Source organism: Vulpes vulpes, chromosome 13 (genome assembly GCF_048418805.1).
Source record: "Vulpes vulpes isolate BD-2025 chromosome 13, VulVul3, whole genome shotgun sequence".
Taxonomy (NCBI): Eukaryota; Metazoa; Chordata; class Mammalia; order Carnivora; family Canidae; genus Vulpes; species Vulpes vulpes.
Window position 1 is genome coordinate 19,659,915 of NC_132792.1, and position 22,294 is coordinate 19,682,208.

Sequence of the window (22,294 nt, forward strand, 5' to 3'; positions counted from 1 at the left end):
ATATACCATTGAGAACTGTCCTAGGGAGAGGCTTTATTCCAAAGTTTTCCAGCAACAGTTGTATGGGATGACCAGGCCCATGTTCAGGACCATGACTCTTCTTAGCCCTCCTTCATTCTTCTCCTTGAATGTAATTTTCTAGATCTGAATGCCAAAATACGGTCTTTCTTCTTTGCTTACATCCTAATAATTTTCATGGAGTCAAGTGGAATCACAAAGATAAATTAAATATTATGATGCTCCATTTAAGGTCCATATGGCTTCTGTTACTCGCTGAATTAGAACTAAACGTTCTTACTCTTTATGCCAAAACTACCAGTGTTCTTTCCTACCTCATTTCTGTCCCCTTAACCTACATCTCAGCTTCTGTTGCTTGTATTTTTCCCTCATGGAAAGTTAAGCATCCGGCTGCCTATTGGAAGGCAGCTTGGTGTATTGGACATTGGTTCAAAACTGAAGACGTTGGTTTGAAACTTGGATTTACTGATGAGCTATCTGGCCCTCCCCTGCTTAGGCTTCATTTTCCACCCTGGTAATATAGGAATAATAACACCTACCCTGTCATCTTCACAGAGTTATGAAGAAGAATCTAATGAGATCATACACATGACAGCCTTTGCAAAATGTAAGACACATAAGATGTAGGGATGTTTTCATTTTTTGAGTCTTCTCTAAGCATATGGCAGTCTCAATTTACTATTTCTCTTCCATTGTACAAATAGCAACTGAAATCCCAAGACTTGCATAAAACCTGAGTCAGGAAAATATTGACAGTATCTCTTGAGTTTCACAATCTCTTAGAATTTCTATAACTTATCTTTTATGCTAGTCTCTAAATTTATTCTCGCTCCTGTGACCAGCACCCTGGAGAATTCAATAAATGTCTGTTGAGTTAATGTATGAATAATTCAGTGTCTGTTAGAATAGTCTAGGCTATGCTGCAATAACAGATAAACCCTGGAATCTCACTGAGTTAGCTCAACGAAACTCATGTAAAATCTGCTGCAGATCAGCGGGGCAAGACGAGTCTTCCAATGACTCAGAGGTCCAGAGTTCTTCTATACTTGAATCAAGACATGGTTGCCAGGGTTTCCTGCAGGGAAAGAAGAGAGATTCAGAGCTTTTAACTGCCTTGTCCTAGAAGTGACACATGTCATTTCCACTCATAGCCTATTGGCCAGAACTAATCATACAGACCAATGCAACTGCAAAAGAAGCCACCAAGTGTAGGGGGCAAAGGCTGAGTCCTGCCTTCTCTGTGATACAGTGCCCTCCATCACCATGAGTCATTGCCTGCTACATGCCAGCTCCTGTTCTCGGCACAGGGAAACAGCAACACATAAGAGGGAGAGAATCCCAGATTTTGTGGAGGGTGTGCCAAGGTGGGAGTCTGGGAGTGTGAAAATACTTTGGCTGGGCTCTAGCTTTCCAGTACCATGTACTACCTCTTCTTCTTCTACTCCAGTTGTTTGTTCTTCTTCAGTTGTGGTGGTTTTGAGAGGGTCCAAGTTTTCAAAAGAATAGGACTGGGACCATTCTAATAAATCTGTGCTCCTCTCTGGGAAGTGGGCCTTAACTTCTCTTGATTTAGCTCATGTCTGTTTGTCATGAGGTTCAGAAGTCTCTGTGGTTTCAGTTGGGAGGAGGAGAGAGGGAAGGAAGGCTGGGAGGCAGCGCCTTCCAGCTGGACTTGTTTGGATTGGCACAGTCTCTGTAAGCAGCCGTGACTCCAGAACTGCTGGAAAATGTGCTTATCACCCTAGGGGGTTGAGCAGGAAGGGGAAGGTCCCAGCTGATAGAGTTTGAATGAGAGCTAATGGAAAAGGGGCCTCAGCCTTTTGGTGGGATAAGCAGGAGGAAGACGTGGGGGTTCGACTTCAGGGTATGAGCAAGCTGTGATAGTGTCTTCTCTACCCCAGCCAGGCTGAGTGGAAGCTATTGTTAGTTTCCATTGGATGAATGGGAGAAGCATGCTGTTAGGTCTCTGCTGGCTTCTTGTGACAGTCCTTTCCTTCTATTACTGGAAATATATATATATATATAAACCCTGACACCAATCTCTGAGCGGACTTTACCAGGCATGGCTTGCTCCTCTAACACAGACTAGTGTTTTTTTATTCCCTTGTACTTGATGTTTACACTAGATACCATTAACATCCATTGCAAAACCTCCCTCTCCAATTTTCCTTATACCTCACAGATGAGAAAGTGAAGACTTCTCTCCCCAGTCTGTCCTTGTTGTTGAGTCTAGATGCATTTTAGGGTTCGCCAATGAGATGTACTTTCCTGAGATTGGTCAGTGGAAAGGAGGAGAACCATTCTTCTTCAGTGTTGGTGTTGGCTGATGCACATTCTCATCAAGTGGGAACGTTTGCAGTGACCAGGACAGCTAGTCTGGGAGCCAGATTTGACACTGCGGAGCAGTGGTGATGGTGAGAGTGGTTTTCCTGCAGCTTCCTGAACTGGGGGTGGCAGCTGCAGGAGAAGCCTGGAAGCCTAGCAGTAGCCCCTTTCAGTGCCTGTCATCCTTTCTACAATTTTGTGACCATTTATTTCCTTATTTTAAATCCTATTCTGCTTCAATACCTAGAGTGGTTTCTATATTCTGCACTTATTTCCTAACCTATGCAGTGCTTTTATACGCTGTCTCACTTGGATGTCCACTAACTACAGGCTGCGCAGTCACTTGCTCACTCACAGGTGATAAGAATACATATGCCAAGACCCATGCTCTTATCACTACTCCATCCCATTTCCTTCCTTATTTTTTACATTCTAAATCAAGTTTCCCTCCATTCACTCTGTCTGATTCCTGTATCCCAAGCAGATCTCCATCTCATACCTCTTCTTTTTGGCTCATTCTGTCTAATATTGATATTTGCCTTTCCCCTCTAATCTTATCTCCACAAGACAAGAAGAAAAAAGTTAGGCTTTATGGTCAAGAGAAATGCTTTCTATACTTTTGCAACTTTTACAACCATTGCTTGTGTATATTCTTAATATTTGTTGGGCGGCACTGTGTTAAGCTATAGAGTGTAAGATCGCAGGAAAGAAGGGAAACCTTTATTCCTAAATTTAAGCTGATGCTTCTTGTCACACGCTTATAATTCAATAAGACTACAGAATAATTATAAGTACTCATGGGGGACGGGATGCACATTCTGGTGAAAGAAGAACACCAGAAAAGTGAGGGGGGAAGAAGAGGCAGGAGGAAATGATGTAAGAATTTACCCATACAACAAGCCATGGGTTTTTCTCTTTGTTGACCTTTGTAAAGATCACTCCTTTGCTTTATTCTTTTTTTGTCTTTTTTTTTTTAGAGGGAGAGAGAATCTCAAGGGCTTGATTCCATGATCCTGAGATCCCGAGATCCTAAGTGGAAACCAAGAGTCAGACACTCAATTGACTGCACCACCCAGGCACCCCACCCTTTTGCTTTATTTTTCATGTCTCTAAAGTCTCCTGCCATTGTTCCACAGCAGACATCAAAGTGAACCCCATCCCCCCACAATTTACACACCTGCACCTAGGCTAGGGGAGCCAAATCCAGGAGCAAAGATGTCAGCTGTGCATACCACCAGCTTTCCTCAAAGGGAAACTTCGAAGTAATTTTCAAAGTTTAAAGGAAATTGCCAATCTGGAAGCTGCTGGAAAAATCCAACATTACACTTAATTCCCTCCCAGTCTAAGGGGAGACACTTAAAGGACAGAGAAGCTGTAGTTCACTGGATGGAAATCACCAGGGAAATCAGAACTCAGGAGTGAGCAACTGGCTTTACAACTGGAAAAGCCTCTCTAGGTGGCAAAGTTAGGTCTTCTCCCTAAATTTCACCCCATGGTTTTCCCACCAGATCCGTTTGCAAGTGTTGGCACTGGCTCCAGCTTTTCAGTTCGTGATGACTTGTGTGAAGATCAACAGAGAAGCCAGCTTCAGAATGAGAGAACCAGGCAATTGAACAAAATGTGAGTGGGGAAGTGGAAGGAAAGGGAGGTAGAGGGTGTGGTGTGGGAAGAGAAAGAGAAAGAAGAGTGAGGGTCCCAGGAAACACAGGGAGGAAGAAAGCAGACATTAAGAACATTTCTGCAATGGAAAGATCCTGTCCAAGTCCCTTCAAGTCCTGACCTGATAAACGCTTACCATATTTATTACTTAAATCACTCTCATTTTGCACTGACCAACTGGCAAGTCCTTTAGAATTGTTTGTAATTTTTCCCGTGCCTACTTGGCTTCATAATTAGATGCCAGCTCCTCTTGTCTCTGTGTGGTCTCTGGACCAGCAACAGCCTCGAGGAGCTTGGCAGAAAGGTGGACTCTCAGGCCCCACTCTGGCCATGCTACATCAGAACCTGTATTTTAACAAGATTGCTGTATGATTCTCCGGTTCTTTAAAGATTGAGGTGGTGCCCCACAACTCCAGAAACGAATGAGGAAAAGAGTGACAGTGAATGTGTTTGTGATGAGGAGGCTGATATAAAGGAGTATGCACCTGCCATAGGCTCTACTCTTTGGGAGCCTAATGGAGGCCAGGCAGCAGAGAGGCTGGTAGTGAGCTATCACAAACTAGGGAAACCTGGTAAGACCCTAAGTGAGTGAGTCTGGAAGTCCAGTGCACATCAGAATCACGTGAAAGCTTGTTAAAACATAGATTGCTAGTTCCTCCCTCCATCTTCCAGAACTTCTGATTTAATAGTTCTAGGGTGGACCTGAGAATCTAAATGTTTAGCCAGTTCCTAGGTGACGCTGATGGTGCTGATCCAAGGACAACACTTTGAGAACAACTGATCCAAGCCATAAAGATATTCAGATAAAAGAATCTCCCTTCTACAAATTATTCGGGATAATTATGGTCTCAAATCCCCTATTGAATTTGCCATTGGAGACCAGACCACTTTACAATGACTTCCAGAAAGAGGCCCTCGTGGGAAAGCCCTGATGCATTTCGACCAGCTGTGTTGGGTTGAGAGCTAATTAGGAGGGAAGCTAGCTAGAATGGTCCTGCTTTCCCAGCCGTGTTATCCAGCAAACCCAGAGACAGTAGGTTGGTAAAGAAAATTACACAGATGCCACCCGGAAGCTGTCATTTCACTGGGGAAGGTTTTGCCTTTTCATTACAAGAGAAAGCTAACATTTCCCATCTTTCCTTCTACCAAAAGTAGGCATGCATATAAAACCAAAGTCAATTTCTTACAATTTAGTAACCTCAGTACCAACCAATTATATTCTGGGACATGAGAAACAGCTGTTGTAACATTAGAGCTCGAACAGTTCCATCTCAGCTATTTAAAGGGATAAAAGAGCCAATATTTTCATTCCCTTGTGATATTATCAAGACATGATAAACAACCAAGACTATAGTATTAATTACATTAATTTGGAGAGGAGAGAGACCACTTTAATTGCTCCAAGCTGGAGAATAATTTTTTATGGGCAGACAATCATTCCATAAATTCACATTAGAAAGGGTACTTTGTCTTTTTCTATCAGCAACAAAACTTCTGGAGGCAAATACCACCAACAACCCCCATGTAAGATGGATTTCAATAAGAAAAAAAATCTCACTGTTGCTATGTATTATTTATTGAACTCTGACACGTTGAGCTATCTGATAGAAACAAACATAGGGAAGGCATTTGCCTTGAAATAATTCATAATCTGAAACAGGAAGTAGGATTAACACAGCTAGATTTAAATACTTGCATAGGAGGGGTATAAAGTGTGCCACCTCCCTCTCAGGGCTGAGAAGACCAAACGAAGGATGGACGTCAAAATGCTATGTAAGCTGTAAGAACAGAAAAGGAAAGAAAAATGCCATTTATTGAGTGCCTTCTACATGGGGCACTGAGCCAGGTGCTTGACTTACATAATCATATTTTCACACTCATAAGAAATCTCAGAAAGAAAAATAAAAACATTAAAAAAGAGAGTATAATAAATAGGTAACAAAAACGCCAATTTTGTCAGGGTGAAAATCATTCAGAAAAATTGTATGACTCAGGTTAATTGATGGGATGTGCACTAGAGGTATCCTCTCTCACCCGAAAACGTGCAATAAATATTTTGTTGATTAATAAGTGGTCACATTCTGAAATCACCCAAACATATGCTGTGGTTTTGGTAATGAAATACACCTAAGTAAATCTATCTGCTAAGGTTCCTTGGATTTAAAACCTACATTTGGCTCCACTGGCTGCAGTGGAAGGGGAGAATTTAAGATGATTCCGGGAAGTGGCTCCTAAAAGCTGTTGAATGCAGCAGGCATTGCTGTGGCTTTGGACTAGCCATTTGTAATTTTCTGCCCAGGGGACTCTCTCCAGGTTTCTAGAAGTACTTGTTCTAGAAACTCTCTATAAACGCTGCTAACAGTATTGCACTTTGCCAGGACACCCCTATCCCCACCCCGCCCCCATGGTTGCTTCCAGAGTTACTATGGAGCAGCGGTGAGGATTAGGTCTTCCAGTCCTCTGAATACTCTGGAAACATACTTGAGGATAAGAACAATTCAATAACCAATAGTAGTACTCACACTAAGGAAGAGGGGATTGGAAGAAATTGGAAGAGCATGCTAGGGTTGTGCATTCCTCAGTTGCTGGGATTGGGCACACGGCTGTGAATGGGAGCACTTACTAGAGTATGAGAAACTCTGAATATTGCAAAGTTCTGAACCATAGGGTTCCTTTTTATGTAGAAAGATTTTCATAACTTAAATGTCCAATAGGGGATTGCTTGAGCAAAATGTGGAGCAACTATATGAACACAAAAAAAATCATGCAGTAAAACTGTGTATATTAATATGAAATAATGTGTGAAAAATATTGTAGGAGAGGATTTCAGTTGCAAAGCAGTATTGCTCAATATTAGCTCACTTGTATTCCAAAATGCATAAATATGAGTGGAAAGATGTTCGATGATGGAATTGCAGGTCATTTGTACCAACTCTTTGCTTATCTAGCTCTTCTGAGTTTTCTACAGTAACATATAACTGGTAAAAATAAACTTTTTTCTGAACCAATATTATATTTCTTAGCATCAGGATAATAGTAACATTTATCGTACTACTGTACATGGTGCTTTATTCTTGTTAGGTCATTTTCTCCTCACGATGGCATTCTGAGGGCATTCTTTACGAAGAAGAGGTGTTCCTCAACAGAGCAAATAATCAACATTAATGGTAGAATCACATTTCTTTCTACCCTGCCTCAGTCATCTGGAAATTCAACTCTTCCTGACTTCCACCTACAGTAGCCTCCATTTGGGAAACAGGCAATAAAATTAGGAAATGACTTGCCGAGGAGGATGCTGGTATAGAAAGAGTGGTGACTCTAGGTATAGATACAACTATATGCTTATGCCTGGTGCAGAGCCCGAGTTATCTTAGCAACAGCTTTTTCTAAGTGAAGGCAAATGGAAGATTATACAGATAATACTAAAATTGTTTTCAAAGATATATCTTTATTTTAGTTTAAATATACAAATGGGATGGAATAGGGTATTCTCAAAAAGCTAGACACGCTGTAGTCTTGAAAAGCAACCAGGCCCTAAACTAATAGATCTTACAGGAGACCTCAAGCGTGTCCGTACCCAAATGACTCTCCCCCCCCACATCATTTATTCTCTTTTTAGGATGCCCAGGGAGGTGATGGTATGACCCACATTTCTTTTGGGTTTGTTGTTAACCAGCTTTTGAAACCTTAGTTTTCGGGGTGCCTGGATGGCTCAGTCAGTTGTCTGCCTGCGGCTCAGATCATGATCCCAGGGTCCTGGGATGGAGCCCCATGTTGGGTTCCCTGCTCAGCAGGGCAATCTGCTTCTCCCTCTGCAGCTCCCCCTGCTTGTGCCCTCACTCACTCTCTCTCTCAAATAAATACGTAAAATCTTTTAAAAAATAAAACCTTAGTTTTCATAAACACATAAATAACTGTAGAAGAAACTATTTGTGGCCTACCCATTATCCATTTTTCTTCCCTGCTAACACAATCCAAATCTTGTTTGGGTATTGAACAGTAACATGCTAGGAAAATAGGCTCAGCTCTGATGAGCCTCTCTTGGCTCTTGGACTGAGTGCGATGGTTAAGTTTATGTCAGATGGCTGGGCTGTGGGGTGCCCAGGTATTTGGCTAAACTGGGTGTGTCTGTGAGTGCGATTAACATTTGAATCACTTAGTAGAGCAGATTGGTCTTCCCAAGTGTAGGTGGACCTCGTCTAATCCATTGAAGGGCTGACTAGAACAAAGAGGCAGAGTAAAAGTAAATTCTCTCTATGACTGTCTTCTTTTGCCTTTAGAATCAGGTTTGGACTGTGACTGGAGCATACACCATTGGCTCTCCTGGGTCTCCAGCTTGCTGACTGCTGATTTGGGATTTGTCAGCCTCAATAATCATGTAAGACAATTCCTTATAATAAACGTCTTTATAAGTAAAAATATAAATATATATAAATATCTATATCTAGGTCTGTTTCTATATATATCTTCTCTTGGTTCTGTTTATCTGAAGAACCTGGATGAGTACAGTCAACCATAGCCAGTATTCCCTTTTACTGGTGATTGGTGACCATATAACCTGTTTCTGGTCAATGAAATATAAAGAAGTGCTGGGGTGGCGGGGGTGGGGGGATGTTCTGGAACAATTGTCCTCTTTACTAAGAAAGAGAACAGTACAGACGGAAGCTGCTGTGGTTCCCCTTGCTTCCTGCTTTTGTTTGGGGTTATGTGAAGACAAAAGGCCTGGAGCTGGTGGAAACATATTGTAGCATCGTTGCAGATATCACTGATGACATTAATAATGGCAAAATGATGGTGGGGGGCGGTGCCTGGCTGGCTCAGTCGGGAGGATGCAACTCTTGATCTCAGGGTCCTGAGTTTAAGCCCCTTGTTGGGTGTAGAGTTTACCTAAAAAAAAAAAAATCAGAAAAAAAAAGCAAAGTGGGAAGCTGGAAAACCCCTGGATTCTTATCAGTCTTGCTGATTTGCTTCATCCACCAAATGCCGATCTCTAGACCACCTGTTAAGTGAGAAGCTAGTGATAAGACTTCCATGTAAGCCCCTTTGAGCTTGAGTGTGCTGTTCCTTGAATCAGAAACTAGCCAGAGAATGACAAAGTGTAATTCTCTACTACTATTGTATTTTGTTAATCTGTTCTTTAAAGTTGGCTCTTTATAAATCATTTCAGTTACAAAATTAGAAACGTTAAAAAAATGTATCATTTACTGTTTGTCTGTGAGACACTGAAAGTAGTCTCTGCAGGGGGACAAGAAATATATAGAAATATAGATCCCTTCCACCCGTGAAGATGCATTCATATTGTGGTTGGCTAGACACACACCTGCAGTTGGAGGGGGGGCCCGGGGCGGGGGCTAGAAGACTCCCCCTTTTCTGTTGACCATGGGGCTGTCAATGCTGCCAAATCACTCTCAGACTTCAGAGTTATCAGAGGAAAAATCATTTCAGCTTCTAAAGGGTAAAACTGGTTTTCCTCGGCAGTATAGTTTAATAGTAAATTTCATCTTTTCTTGTCCAACAAGAGAAACCTTTATTTTGAAAGGTTTAAAGTAGAAAGCAATTTATTGATGATATTGGCCATGAGGCCAGAGGAGACACGCACGCACACACAGCCCTGAACCTTGGCAGCTTGCCTCCAAACCCAGCCACCTCAAGAGGCCTGGAGCAGGGCCAAGAAGATGACTGGGATGCAGAACGTGGTGGCCAGGAGGCGACTTCGTTACCATAGGCATACTCGTTCTGGGACAGTTAATGACCTCTCCTTAGAGCCAAATAAATTGAACACTTGGGTGAAGGATTGAGTCTTAAAAATAAGCCCTAGCCAGTAGTAAACCTAGTGAGAATGAGGCAAATGGGCTTACAGGAATAGTGTAGTAATTCTAAACGTGTGCCGCCTTCTACTGATTCTAAGCAACACTGAAAAATGAGTGAAAATCAACTTACTATAAAGAAAATCCCTTTCTCTTGGTGTGTATCATTTCAAAGTTGACTTATCAGGCTAATTAATTTTCATGTGCTATTTGTTCCCAATCCTTTAAACACTTTACTTAAAAATTGTCTTTTCTCAAGACGCCTGGCTGGCTTAGTCTGTGGAGCATATGACTTACGATCTTGAGTTCGTAGGTTCAAGCCCCACGTTGGGTGTAGGAATTACCTAAAAATAAAAATCTTTCAAAGGAATTCTTTTCTCTTCCTAAACCACTCAGTAAATTTGCATTACGTTAAATTAGGGATTCACTCCATTCATTCATTCAACATAAATTTAAGGAGTACTTAACGGTGTGTCAAGCACCATGCTCGGTATCTAGGAAACAGAGGTGAAAAATAGATCATCCTTGTCTTTAGGAGGTGAACAGCCTTTTGAGGCTTCTGGTGTGTAAATCAACAACTGAAATAAGATGGGAGCAGCATTACTACAGAATCTTGGCCAAGGAATGAATTGAGTAACTGAGCTTCCTGACAGAAACATCCCAATCATCATAATGTTAATGATCTGATTTAAGGCTATACTTCTGCACACGCACAAATGTCATGCACATATAATACATGTCATATTTTTATAGCTTTCTGGAAATTGACTTATGGCTTAGGCAGGAACAACAGAAGGCATTCACTTGGGGCTAACTTGCTTGCATTTTAAGAAAGACTCTCTCCCTGCGTTCTCGGGCATGTTACCCTGAGTGCCACCCTGAGAAAGGCCGATGTTGAAAACAAGCCTGGAAGGCTAAGAGACTCAGAGACCAACCCGAGTCCGTACTAGGAGGGAAGAATGCACCAGAAGCTGTCAGGATGTGACAAGAGGGCATTTATTTTAAGGGTGTGGGGAGAAAAATAAATTAGGCTGCAACTGGATTCTTCAGTCAGGGGCAGGAGTTGAGAGGTGCACTGTTGCTTGTGTGAGGAATTTTTTTTAAAGAACACCCAAGTGGAGAACAAGGAGATATAATTTTTCTTGACACGCCAGTGTACAATAAGAACATATATTTAGTAACATTCGCCTCCCTGCACCCTGAGCAGCTGTTCAGCTCCAGCAAATACTCCTCCTTCCAGGCTGGGAAGGGGAAGTGTGCTGCACGAAGTTTCTGGAGTTGCCAGAGAGCCGAGGCCATGGCTCTCTGGAGCTGCCCCCCGCCTCCTCCAGGCAGCAAGAGGTCAAACACAGCCTTGGGTTAATTGAGGAGCAAGGAAAGTTGCTCCAAGGGAAGGATCAACTGAAGAGCCCGGTTTTACTTTGGTAGAGAGAGCAAGTCCACTTCAGTTCAGCCAGTCACTCTTGGGTCAGGCTCTCAGAGACCCCCGTGAGATTAAAGTATACTCCTATCACCGTACTTTCTTAAAAGCTGGGATCAGGAAAGAGAATCTCTAAAAATCATCCCTTGTTGCTCCGTGAGACTGTAACCCAGTTGGCAAGGTTTTGGGCTGTTAGGGAAATGTTTTATATCCCTTGGTGGTAAGACTGTGGGAGTGGAAGACAGGATGTTATCCACTTCAGGTCAGGCCATCCTTATCAAAGGAGTGACATTGTGGACATCTGGTTTCCTAGGTTCATAGTCAACTTGTTGATGCTTTTATCCCCCCCACCCCCAGAGCCTGGGGGATACAGGTGGCAGTAAGGAGCGTACAGTTGGCAATGAGGACTGGCCATGATGACTAGAGGCCTTATATAAATGCACTGTCAAGGATAGGTATTCATTGGTTTATTCATTCCCTCTCTCCCTCCTTCACCCCTTGCAGTATAGCATACTGGTGCTGCTCAAAGCATGGTCCTGTACTGGCTGCATCATCATCTCTTAAGAGCTTGGTAGAAACACAGATTCTTGGGTCACACCCTATACTACTGTGGTAGGCAATGTCTCGGATGAGGCAAAAGTGATGGGATGTCACTTCCTAGAGGAGGTTATAGAAGGACTTGGCTACGGTCCTGGATGCGCTCTCACTCCTTCACTTTGAGAGAAGCCAGCTGTCGTGTTGTGAACAACTTTTTGGGGAGGCCCATGTGGCAAGGAACTGATGTCTTAGGCCAACAGCCAGTGAAGACCTGAGGTCCACCAACAGCTCTGTGAGTGAGCATGGAATTGGATCTTCCCCAGTCAAGCCTTGAAATGACAGCAGCCTCTGACATCCTGACTGAAGCCTTGTGAAAGGATTCGAGCCAGAGAACTCATCTAAGCTGTGCCTGGATTACTGATTCACAGAAACTAGGAGATAATAAACATTTGCGGTTTTAAGCCTCTATTTTGGGTTAATTCATTATGCAGCAGTAGATACTAACACAACTATTGAATCAGAAACTCTGTAAGTGGAGCCCTGGAATGTGTATTTTGACATGTTCTTCACTTAATTTCCATGCCCAGTAGTTTGAGAAGCACTGCTGTGACTCAGGAGCAACGGCTTTGGTCCCAGCCTGGCTAGGTTCAAATCCTAGCTTGACTACTTCCAGCTCTAAGAGCTTGTGTGGGTTACGTAACCTCTCCGTGCCTCCCATTTCTTCATGCAAAATGTTGCTACCAATAGCACATATCTTTAGGTAATATAAAGAGGATTAGTTGAGTTAATATATTTAAAGCACTTAGCATATTGCCTGGCAACAGTGAGTACAATAACCTTAGTGAAGATTCATTCATTCAACAACCATGTAAAGGCGTCAAAATTCTAGATGCCATGTCTTGTTACAAAGGCAGTAAGACATGGTCTGCTTCTCCTGGGACTATAGTCCTAGAAGGGAAAGAGGCATATAGAAGAATAAACACAATAATGGCTAAAAGATGCTGGGATTGACTGCTGGCAGATGACAGTTCTATCATTGGTGAAGCCAGAAGATGACAGTTCTATCATTGGTGAAGCCATTAAGGAGAGGCTTAATAAATGGGTTGGTTGGAGGGTTGGGAAAGAATTGAGGGTATGGGCTTCATTCTCCACAATGCAGTTTTTCTGAGTCTCCATAACTTCCTTTTTATATGGAAAACTGACAAAGCTGTCATCACAAACAGCTCCCTTTGACAGAAGCTGCTTGAATGCAGGACCCAGGTGTCTTATTCACAGAGGTCCAGCCACCTGGTTCTGTTTTCTGTCCTAGATCGGCAGCCTGGTTCATGTGGCCTTCAGATGTTGGCATCTGCCCTTTGTCTCTCAGAAGGCTTCTCTCCCTGCACTCCCTCCCTCCGTCCCCCCCAGTCCTTGCAAGTCCTTCGTGTATCTGCTTAAACACCTCCTTGAGGAAGTTCTCCTGGTCACTCTATTTTTTTTTAAGATTTTATTTATTTATTTATTTATTCATGAGAGACACAGAGAGAGAGGCAGAGACATGGGCAGAGGGGAGAAGCAGGCTCCCCATGGGGGTGGGGGGGGACTCAATCCCAGGACCCCGGGGTCATGACCTGAGCCAAAGGCAGATACTCAATTCAAGCCTCCTCTGATCACTCTGTTCAAATAATGCCTCCATTTCAGGGCACTTTTCATTTCCCAAGCAGCATGAGAATTTGGCCCTTGCTCAGTCTGTCTGGTTTCCTGCTCCCCATCTTCTCCGTGAGTAGACTTTACCCCGAGGGCTAACACATGGTCTGTTTTCCTCACCGGGTACATGCTGGTGCTCAGCGCCCTCCCTGGGACATAGTAGGCATTCAATAAATATTTATTGAGTGGATAAATGAATGAATGAACATGTCCTTTCCCAGCCACTGGAACACTTCAGCATGATTTGCTGAAATGTCAATCTTAATCATGAAGGACATTAATTCAAATTCTGAGAGACAAAACTGCTGAAAAAACAGAATGTGAAACCAAGTCACTTTTACTCTAAGGGGCTGCTAGGGAATTGGTAAGGGAGGGGGGAGAGGGGAAGGCCATTATCCTATTTAACATTTACTAAGTCCCTCCTCCTAGGTGCTGGGCACTGAATTAAGTGTTTTATATGCATTCTTTCATATACATCTGAAGTAGTAATTATCATGGCAGGGGGTGGGGTAGGGTGGAGGGTGGGGGGGCGGGCAGATGGGAAAATCGAGACTTTGAGCCCTTAATTAATTTGCCTAGAGTCACAACCAGTCTGGTGTAGAACCGTGATTGAATCCAGGGGGTCAGACTCCAAAGCTCTTGTGCTCAACTCTTCTACTGTCCTGCGTCCAATGGAATGCAGCTCATTAAGTAAATATTCTGCACAAATAGAAGTCTATACAGTTCAGTGGCTCTAAGACTGACACTATAACACCAGAGCAGGAAGGGGAATATCAGGAAGGTTCTCAAGATCATAGCCAGGAGACAGTATCCATGAGCATGGGAACTGGGCTATGGCCAAGCGGTAGCTCATTCTCAGGGGCCCCTTCCCCCAGCCAGGGGTCCCCCATGTGGTTCGCAAGAAAGGGGGTCAGGACTACAGAAGAGTGTCCCACCACCTCCAATTGATGTAAGTGATCTCACCCTCAGAAACAGGTTTGGTGGTCTCTTCTTAGGTTCCAAGGGATTAGCATTCTCCTTGTCAAAGCAGCATGTAATTTATAGCAATTGGCAGTTCCTGTTGCAAGGAATTCCAAGATCAGACAAGCCAAGGGGGCTGACAGGTCACATCTGAGCTTAGATGGAGAAGTGGTTGGGGGTGGGGTGGTGGCCAAGAAGTAATGGGGAGAGGAAGTTTTACAAAGCAGTGGGGCCCCTCTGCAATGTGCCTGGAGCAGTCTTTGACTGGGGGTTCCCATTAGCGACAAGTCCCCACAGGCCTAAAAGAACAAGAAAGGAACCAGGCTTCTCTAGGCTTAAATGGGACTGCAGTCTGCATTTTCCCCACGTGATAAGGAGTTATTGGGCCAAGAGCTAGGGTAGGCTAACCCTGGCTTAGATCCCCAGTAGGGAAGAATAATTAGAGAAATCGTGAATTATGCTTCTGTGGGCAATTCCCTTCTCAAAGCTTACTTAAAGCCAGAATGTATATTTTTAGTCCGCTTTTGTGACATTTAAATATTCAGATTTTTCAGAGAGACAAAGCTTACACTGAAATTTACATATAAATATATAAAAATATATTTAAATACTAGTCTTCTTCATACCTTTTTCTTATAGTTCCTGAGCCATCTGCATCTCCATAATGTGATCAGTCTCTGGGAAATGAAAACTACAAGAGTGTGAAGAGACAAAAGTTGAAGTAGAATTGCTGGGAGGTTGGTGGCTTAGGGTGGACCTGAAGTTATGTAGAGTTTATAGTCAGAGGAATCGTTTTGTTTGTTTAGACTGTGAGTTTTCAGGAGTCCCCAGTCGTGCAGGGTTTTGTAGACATATGTATGCATTTTTACTTATTTAGAAAGGTGACAGTCTTCTTGGAGACTTCCCCTTAAGACCTCAAGAATCCAGGGTTTATAGGTATAGAAGAAATTGGATCAGACAAGCTTGGAGTATCCAAGGCACTGTTCAGACCACTACCTCTAGAGTTCATCTAATCACCGTGCTAGTACCAAGTTACCCCATATACTACACATGGATCACCAACTTTAAATGATTTTTGACAATCACGAAATGCGCTTCAATCCCTGAAATAGGACTGGACATGATTTAACCTTCCTGCAGTGAGCTGGCAGTTACCTTAAGATCCTACATGGTCTTACACTTACCATTGTGAGCATCAGTAATTCTTGTTCCGTAGTAACCTAGAAGCACCAGATGATTAAAAAAAAAAAATTCTGCTGACAGGATGTAAGACAAACTTGATTCTACTGAGTATCAGAAGTTAAAAAAGAAAAAAAAAAAGTCAAGGGAGCATTGACAGACGATTACATAATAAAACGCATTACAGTCTAATGGGAGAAATTGGCTCGAATCGTGGGTGACTTCCTGATTTCATCACCTTCCATAGTTGACATTTCCATCTCTCATTTTCTCTCGGTTACTCATCTATAAACGGATCCCCACACGTTAATAGGAACCCACACAAATTTAGCCACTTCTTCCTCCAGTGAATTACACCATGGAGCCGGTTTTCTTGTGATCATTTCTGTCCATGTCTGCTTCTCCGCCTGGACTTTCAGGGTCAGGCAGGGACTGTGTGGAATATGCATTGCTAAAGGGATCAAAGTCTTTGGAGAAAACAGAAGCTACCAAGACAAGCTGGCAGGGCCGAATGTCTGTGTCTTCCACCAGGGGTCAGTAAAACTTATTATAAGATTCCTAGGATGGCATCCAAACTTCCCTAAGGGCAACATCTTGGTCTCTCATTGGCCCTCAGAAAACATTCACCAACAGGAGGGTGTCCTATCACTGGGAATAGCAGTTCGCCCCCAGCTGTTAAACACATACAAAAGGCACAGCAAGATATAAATATATATGGCTTGGATTGTATCAAGCACTGCAGTTAACATCATAGAGAGAGACTATCAGTATATCAAGTACTGGAGTTAACATCATAAAGAGAATTCTCAATTTAAATGTGCTGTTTTGATAAATACTAAGGCAAGCTATCTTGCCTAATTAATGATCACAGGCTAATTAATTGTCCAGTGACTAGGGCTTACAAGCTTGACTCTGAATGTCATAGTTTCTGTGTCATGAAAACAGGACTTGAAGCTCTCCTCCCCTTCCTGGTTTGCTATCCTGGCTTTCCATAACAGTGGTTGTTTCTGTGAGGAATGAAGACTTTCAAAAATATGTACTGGACCACCTTGACTCGCTGCTTCCACTTTTACCTTACTGTCAGCTAGAGGGAGCTGTGAAAAATGGAAATCACATCGTATAATTTCCCTGCTAAAATCTTCTAAGGCCCACCCACCGCACAGAAAACAAAATCCCAGTACTCACCACCTGCAGGGCCAAGGCATGCTCAATTTCCTGCAACTTCTCTGATCTTGTCTCCTGACCCTTTCCCCTGCACTCGGCACACTCCAGAAACAGTAGCCTTTCTGCTGATGCTCTAACTCAGTGATTCTCAAAGTGTGGTCCCTGGATCTGCAGCATCAGCATCACCTGGGAAGCTGTTGGAAATGCAAATTCTTGGGTCACACCGCAGATCTACTGAATCAGAAAGTCTAGGGGTGGGCCCCAGCCATCTGTGTTTTAACCAACCCATCTGGTGATTCTGATGACTGCTGAGGTTTGAAAACCACCTCTAATTTTTCAAACTCACTTCTGCCTCCAGACCTTTGTGCTATCCAGCCCCTTTACCTGGTGCACTCTTCCCAGGGCTCATTCTTTGCCATTGAGACAGCAGCTGAAATGTTAGCTCCTCAGAGAGACTTTCCCTAGTACCTATTCGAAGGGAGCCTCCCGGCCTTTCCTCATCCCACTCTATGCCATAATCCTTTGATTAGAGCTATCTGAAATTGGGGTGCTTGGGTGGCTCAGTCGATTCAGTGTCTGCCTTTGGCTCAGGTCATGATCTCAGGGTCCTGGGATTGAGTCCCACATCGGGCTCCCTGCTCAGTGAGGAGTCTGCTTCTTCCTCTCCCTCTACCCCACCCCCTTTGTGCTCTTTCACTTGCATGTTCTCTCTCTCTCTCAAATAAATACTTTTTTAAAAAAGAACTATCTGAAATTTTCTTGCTTATTTATTTGCTATTTTATTATCTCCCCCATTAGAATGAGAGCAGACACCTTATCTGCTTTTTATACCCTGGATCTCAAGTGTCTAGAAGCGTGCCTTACACATACAAAGTTCTTAATAAAAGTTTCTTAATGTCTATGAGATTTTTTGATCAGGCTGTTTTGTAGAAAAGAGATAAATTAAATTCTCTAAAGGAAGCTGCAGTGTTGTGGCAAAGCCCAGGGATGGAGTCAGAAGATGAAAGTCAAATTCTAAATTCCCCACTTGAGAATCAGCCGACCTTGGGTAAGTCATTTAACTAGATTAGGTGATTTTTGCCTCCTACGGGCATTTAGCAATGTCTAGAGATGTTTTTGGTGTCAACTCAAGATGCAGGTGGGAGTGGGGTGTGCTGCTGGCACCTAATGGGTAGAGGCCAGGGATGTGGCTAAACATCGTATAGTGCCCAGGCCAGCCCCCTGCAACACAGAATTATGCTGAGCACAATGTCAACCATGCCAAGGCCAGGGAAGATTGAACTACAACCTATGTAGCGCCCCTTTCTTTCCTTCCTTCCTTTCTTCCTTCCTTCCTTCCTTTCTTCCTTCCTTCCTTCTTTTTTATTTCTTTTTTCTTTCTTTCTTTTCTTTTCTTTCTTTCTTCTTCTTCTTTTTTTTTTTTTTGGATCAAACCATTTTATTGTGGGGCTTCAGGGTAAAGGTGGAAGGGGACAAGGGCAGGAAGATCCGACGTCTTCACACCAGCCGGAACCTCACCAGTCCAGCATCACAGTCCCTGAAAGCTCTTTCTTTCTTTCTTTCTTTCTTTCTTTCTTTCTTTCTTTCTTTCTCTTTCTTTCTGAGCAAAATGATAGGAATTTATTAAGCAGAGATAGAGAAAGTTCTCAAAAGTGAGAGGGGTTCTGGCAGGATTGCCCACACCTTTCTCACTAGTAAAACAGAGATCATATTCTCTTTCTAATCCACAGGGTGCTCATGATGCTCAAGGAAAATTCTTCTCACGAAAGTGTTTTACAAATGACAAAGAACTATAGACAAATACCCTCAGTGTCTGGCACTATTTTTTTTAAAGATTTATTTATTTATTTATTTATTTATTTATTTATTTATTTATTTATTTATTTATGATAGACATAGAGAGGCAGAGACACAGGAGGAGTGAGAAGCAGGCTCCATGCCAGGAGCCCAATGCGGGACTCGATCCTGGGACTCCAGGATCGTGCCCTGGGCCAAAGGCAGGTGCTAAACCCTGAACCACCCAGGAATCCCCTGGCACTATTAATTATACAGAATAGATGCTCAAAAAATATTTGTTCAGTAAATGAATGAATGAATGAATGAATGAATTGCCAGGAGTCCCTTCCCAAGATTGAGCTTTTGTTTTCTCATTTGTGATGGAGGAAAAAGGATAGTACCTGTGCTCAGGACCTTGTGAAGATTGCAGAGACGATATGTATTGGTCTGCACAGGGCATCTTTGTTGCAGGTGGAAAGGTATCACTAAGTCCTATCCTGTGTTTTCTGGATGGAACTCTCAAAGTCTGGTCATCAGAAATAATAGGCTCCAGGTTTCTCTGAGTTACTGGCACCTCTTTCCTGGTTGAGCATCTCTCCACTCCTGCATGATGCCCCAAATCTTTTTGGCCTGCTTGGCTTTTCCCACCTTCTGCAACTAATCAGCATATACCCAGTAGAGTTTCCAGCCTTTTTAGGAGCCAAGAATACTTCCTGTCAGAGACCCCATCACACATCACTAAAACATGAAAATATGCTGACATCAAAAAAAAAAAATAAATTGTATAACTTTATGAAGATTAGATTGCCTTACCAGTCAACCCAAAGTTACATTTTAGATAATTTAAACATTTATGCAATATTTTAGTTTGTTTCCCCATTTTGGAGTCAATTATTTTCTCTGATAGCAAAAATAATTCTAGGCCCCTGAAAAGCATTTGTGTCTTTGGTGCTTCATACGTTGAAAAGGTCTTTGCTTTTTGTTCATTGGTGGGTTTTCCTTCTTCTCTTTTTCTGTTTGCTCAATGACCATCCCAGAGTCTATAAAGCATTCAGAAACTGCTGTATGTTTGGTGGGTGATAGTTCATGCATTTAATCAGTCGTCAACTTGCAAATGTGATCTCATGTACTTGTATCCATTTTTGTCCAAGAGTGTGATGACCAGATCTCACATTTGCTTTGTGGACTGTGGACTGCAATGGGTTTTCTCATACATTATCCATTTATTCTCATTTGATTCTTACAGTGGTCCAGTGAGCTGAGCATGATATATATTACAGTTACTCCTGATTTTACCAAGGAGAATCCAAAGCTTAGGGAAGTGTAGGGACTCATTCAAGGTTATAGAGTAGGTGACAGAGCCAAGATGGGAATCCACATCTCCTGGAGTTTGTGTGTGCCATGTTGTTTTCAGGTCTTTAGTCGGCTGTGGGAAAGAATTATTCATGGAAAAGGAAATTATACAAGACATGAACATTGGGATAGCCTTAGGTGTGTGTGTGTGTGTGTGTGTGTGTGTGTGTGTGTGTGTGTTATAATAGAACTCTAGCTTTGAACATTCTCTATTTGCTCTACAGACAATGGGATCAAGTTAATGAGTTCAACAAGTACTTATTTAGTGATGGGCACTGTTGTGGGTGCTGGGATTATAGGAGATAACAAAAAGACCACATCTTTGCCTCATAGAGCTCATTTACAACAGATAAATGAAAAATTAACAACCAATCTGTAGTATGGTAGATGTTGATTACTGTTAAGGAAAAAAAAAAATAAAGCAGGGTAGAGGGTAGGAAAATGGGGGAGGGATTGCTGTTTTATTTAGGGAGGCCAAAGGTGGCCTCAACAGTAAAGCGAGTAAAGTGACATTTGAAAAGAGACTTAAAAGAAGTGAAGGAGTACGTCATGTGGATACTGGGGTCATGCCAGCGGAGAGGAGGCTGCGCAAAGTCCTTGACGCAGCAACATGTTTGGTACATATGAGAAACAGCAAGGAAACCAACCTGGTCAGAGGAGAAAGAGTAGATTGGGATGGAGGGAGAATTATTGACAGGAAATGAGGTGAGAGGCATCATGGGGAGGAGATGTAAGATAGGGAAGATCCTGAAGGATCTTATAGGTCATTGTGAGGGCTTTGGCTCTTATTTTAAGAGAGACACAGAGGCCTTAAGGGCTTTGGCCAGAGGCACGACATCATCTGACATACAATGTTGGGGGATTTACGATGCACTGATTGGCCCTCTGTCAAGTTATCCCTGGTTTATAATATTTCTATCTTGAACAAGAACTTAGTCCTGCCATGGCGCTTGGAGGAGGGATTTCTTTTCAAGCAGGCTCAAGTGTTGTGGTGAAGTTGAATTTTAGTAATTCATTCATCATTCAAATCAATGTTTGAGCTCCACTCGAGTGCCAGGAGCTCCCCTAGGCTTTGGGGGTTCAAGACACACAGGGCCCCTACTCTCAAGGAGCTTCTCTTACAGTGAAGAACTCCAGACAGTAAACAGGCAAACAAATAAAAGATTTCAGCTAATGAAAAGGGCTAGAAGAAAATAAAACAGAGGGAGATGTAATGATGATGCTCTTATAGGAACTACTTTAGATTTCAGTTGGATTTTGAAATGTGGAACTTAGGCAAAAAATATTACACATGTGAAACAATTTACAGTTTACAAATTCTAAGAGGCTGGCAAAAAAAAAAAAAAAGTGTTAATTATTCTGACTTTTTAAATGAGAAGCTAAAGTTCAGTGAGATTAGGCCAACATGCCCAAGGCACTAGTAAATGGCAGATCTGGGAACCTGAATCCAAGTGTTCTCTGATTTTCAGTACCAGCCCATTTCTCACAACAGGCACCACTCTGAAATCGACAGTAGGGCCGGGTAACCCTGGGACGTGGCACGAGGGAACGAGCGATGGTTAGGCAGGACAAGAAACATGTGCCAAGGCAGCAAGAGAATGCAAAAGAATAAGGATGGTAGCCGGCTCCCCCTGAGGTCACAGGGGACAACTGATAGGAAGGACCAAAATCCCCATGTGCCCAGCTTCTCATAGGACCCAGATCATCTGCATCCAGATCTCAAAAGAAAGATCCCTGCTTTGGATGGTGGCTCTCAGCGACCCCAGGCTGGGGAAGAGCCCAGGGTCACATGTGGTTTCAATCACCGCACTTATCTGCATCATTGTGATCATATTTGGAAGACGCCTGAAACCTCATTTCTGACCCAGGCCTCTCCAGATTGTGCAGGGGGTCCAGATCAAATCTGGAAAAGCTACCTCATCTCTGGCAGCCCAGAAATAGGGAGAGGCTTCAGGAATGTACAGTAATGTCCCACTCATGCCCCCCTCCGCTCCCCCTTTATTAAAACAAATCTGAAACAACAAATGTCTAAAACTTTCCACTGGATCATTTCACCCTGCCTTGTTATAACCATGCCCTCCGTCCACGCCCTGCTGGAGTTTTCTGCAGCCTGGGGGAAGTGGGGAAGTGTCTGTCCCCAGCTCTCAGTCACTCCCATAATAAACAATCACTAAACAGCTCGCTGCCCCAGGCAACTGTTTGTCCGGCTTGGCCAGACCCTGCGGACTTGAGCTAGGGAGGAGGGTGGGAGATGTTCTCTGGTAAAGCAGGATTGGGGCTCTGAGGCCAGGGAGCTTGTTCAGGAGCTGGAGTATCTTTGTGGACCTGGAGGACCCCTTTAGAGTGAGGGCAGGTCTTTACCTGAGCTATCTGATGAAGTTGCCTGGGGGATAGCTGGAGCGTGGGGCTG

At 43.1% G+C, this 22,294-nt stretch overlaps 1 long non-coding RNA gene across 1 annotated transcript; it reads left to right on the forward strand.

The window, feature by feature from the left end:
- Window positions 1-3,258: 3,258 nt before the first annotated feature.
- LOC140595143 (uncharacterized) lies at window positions 3,259-12,232 on the forward strand. Its single transcript, XR_011996536.1, has 3 exons — window positions 3,259-3,963; window positions 8,283-8,380; window positions 11,734-12,232. It is a non-coding gene; the product is annotated as an uncharacterized lncRNA (long non-coding RNA).
- Window positions 12,233-22,294: the final 10,062 nt, after the last annotated feature.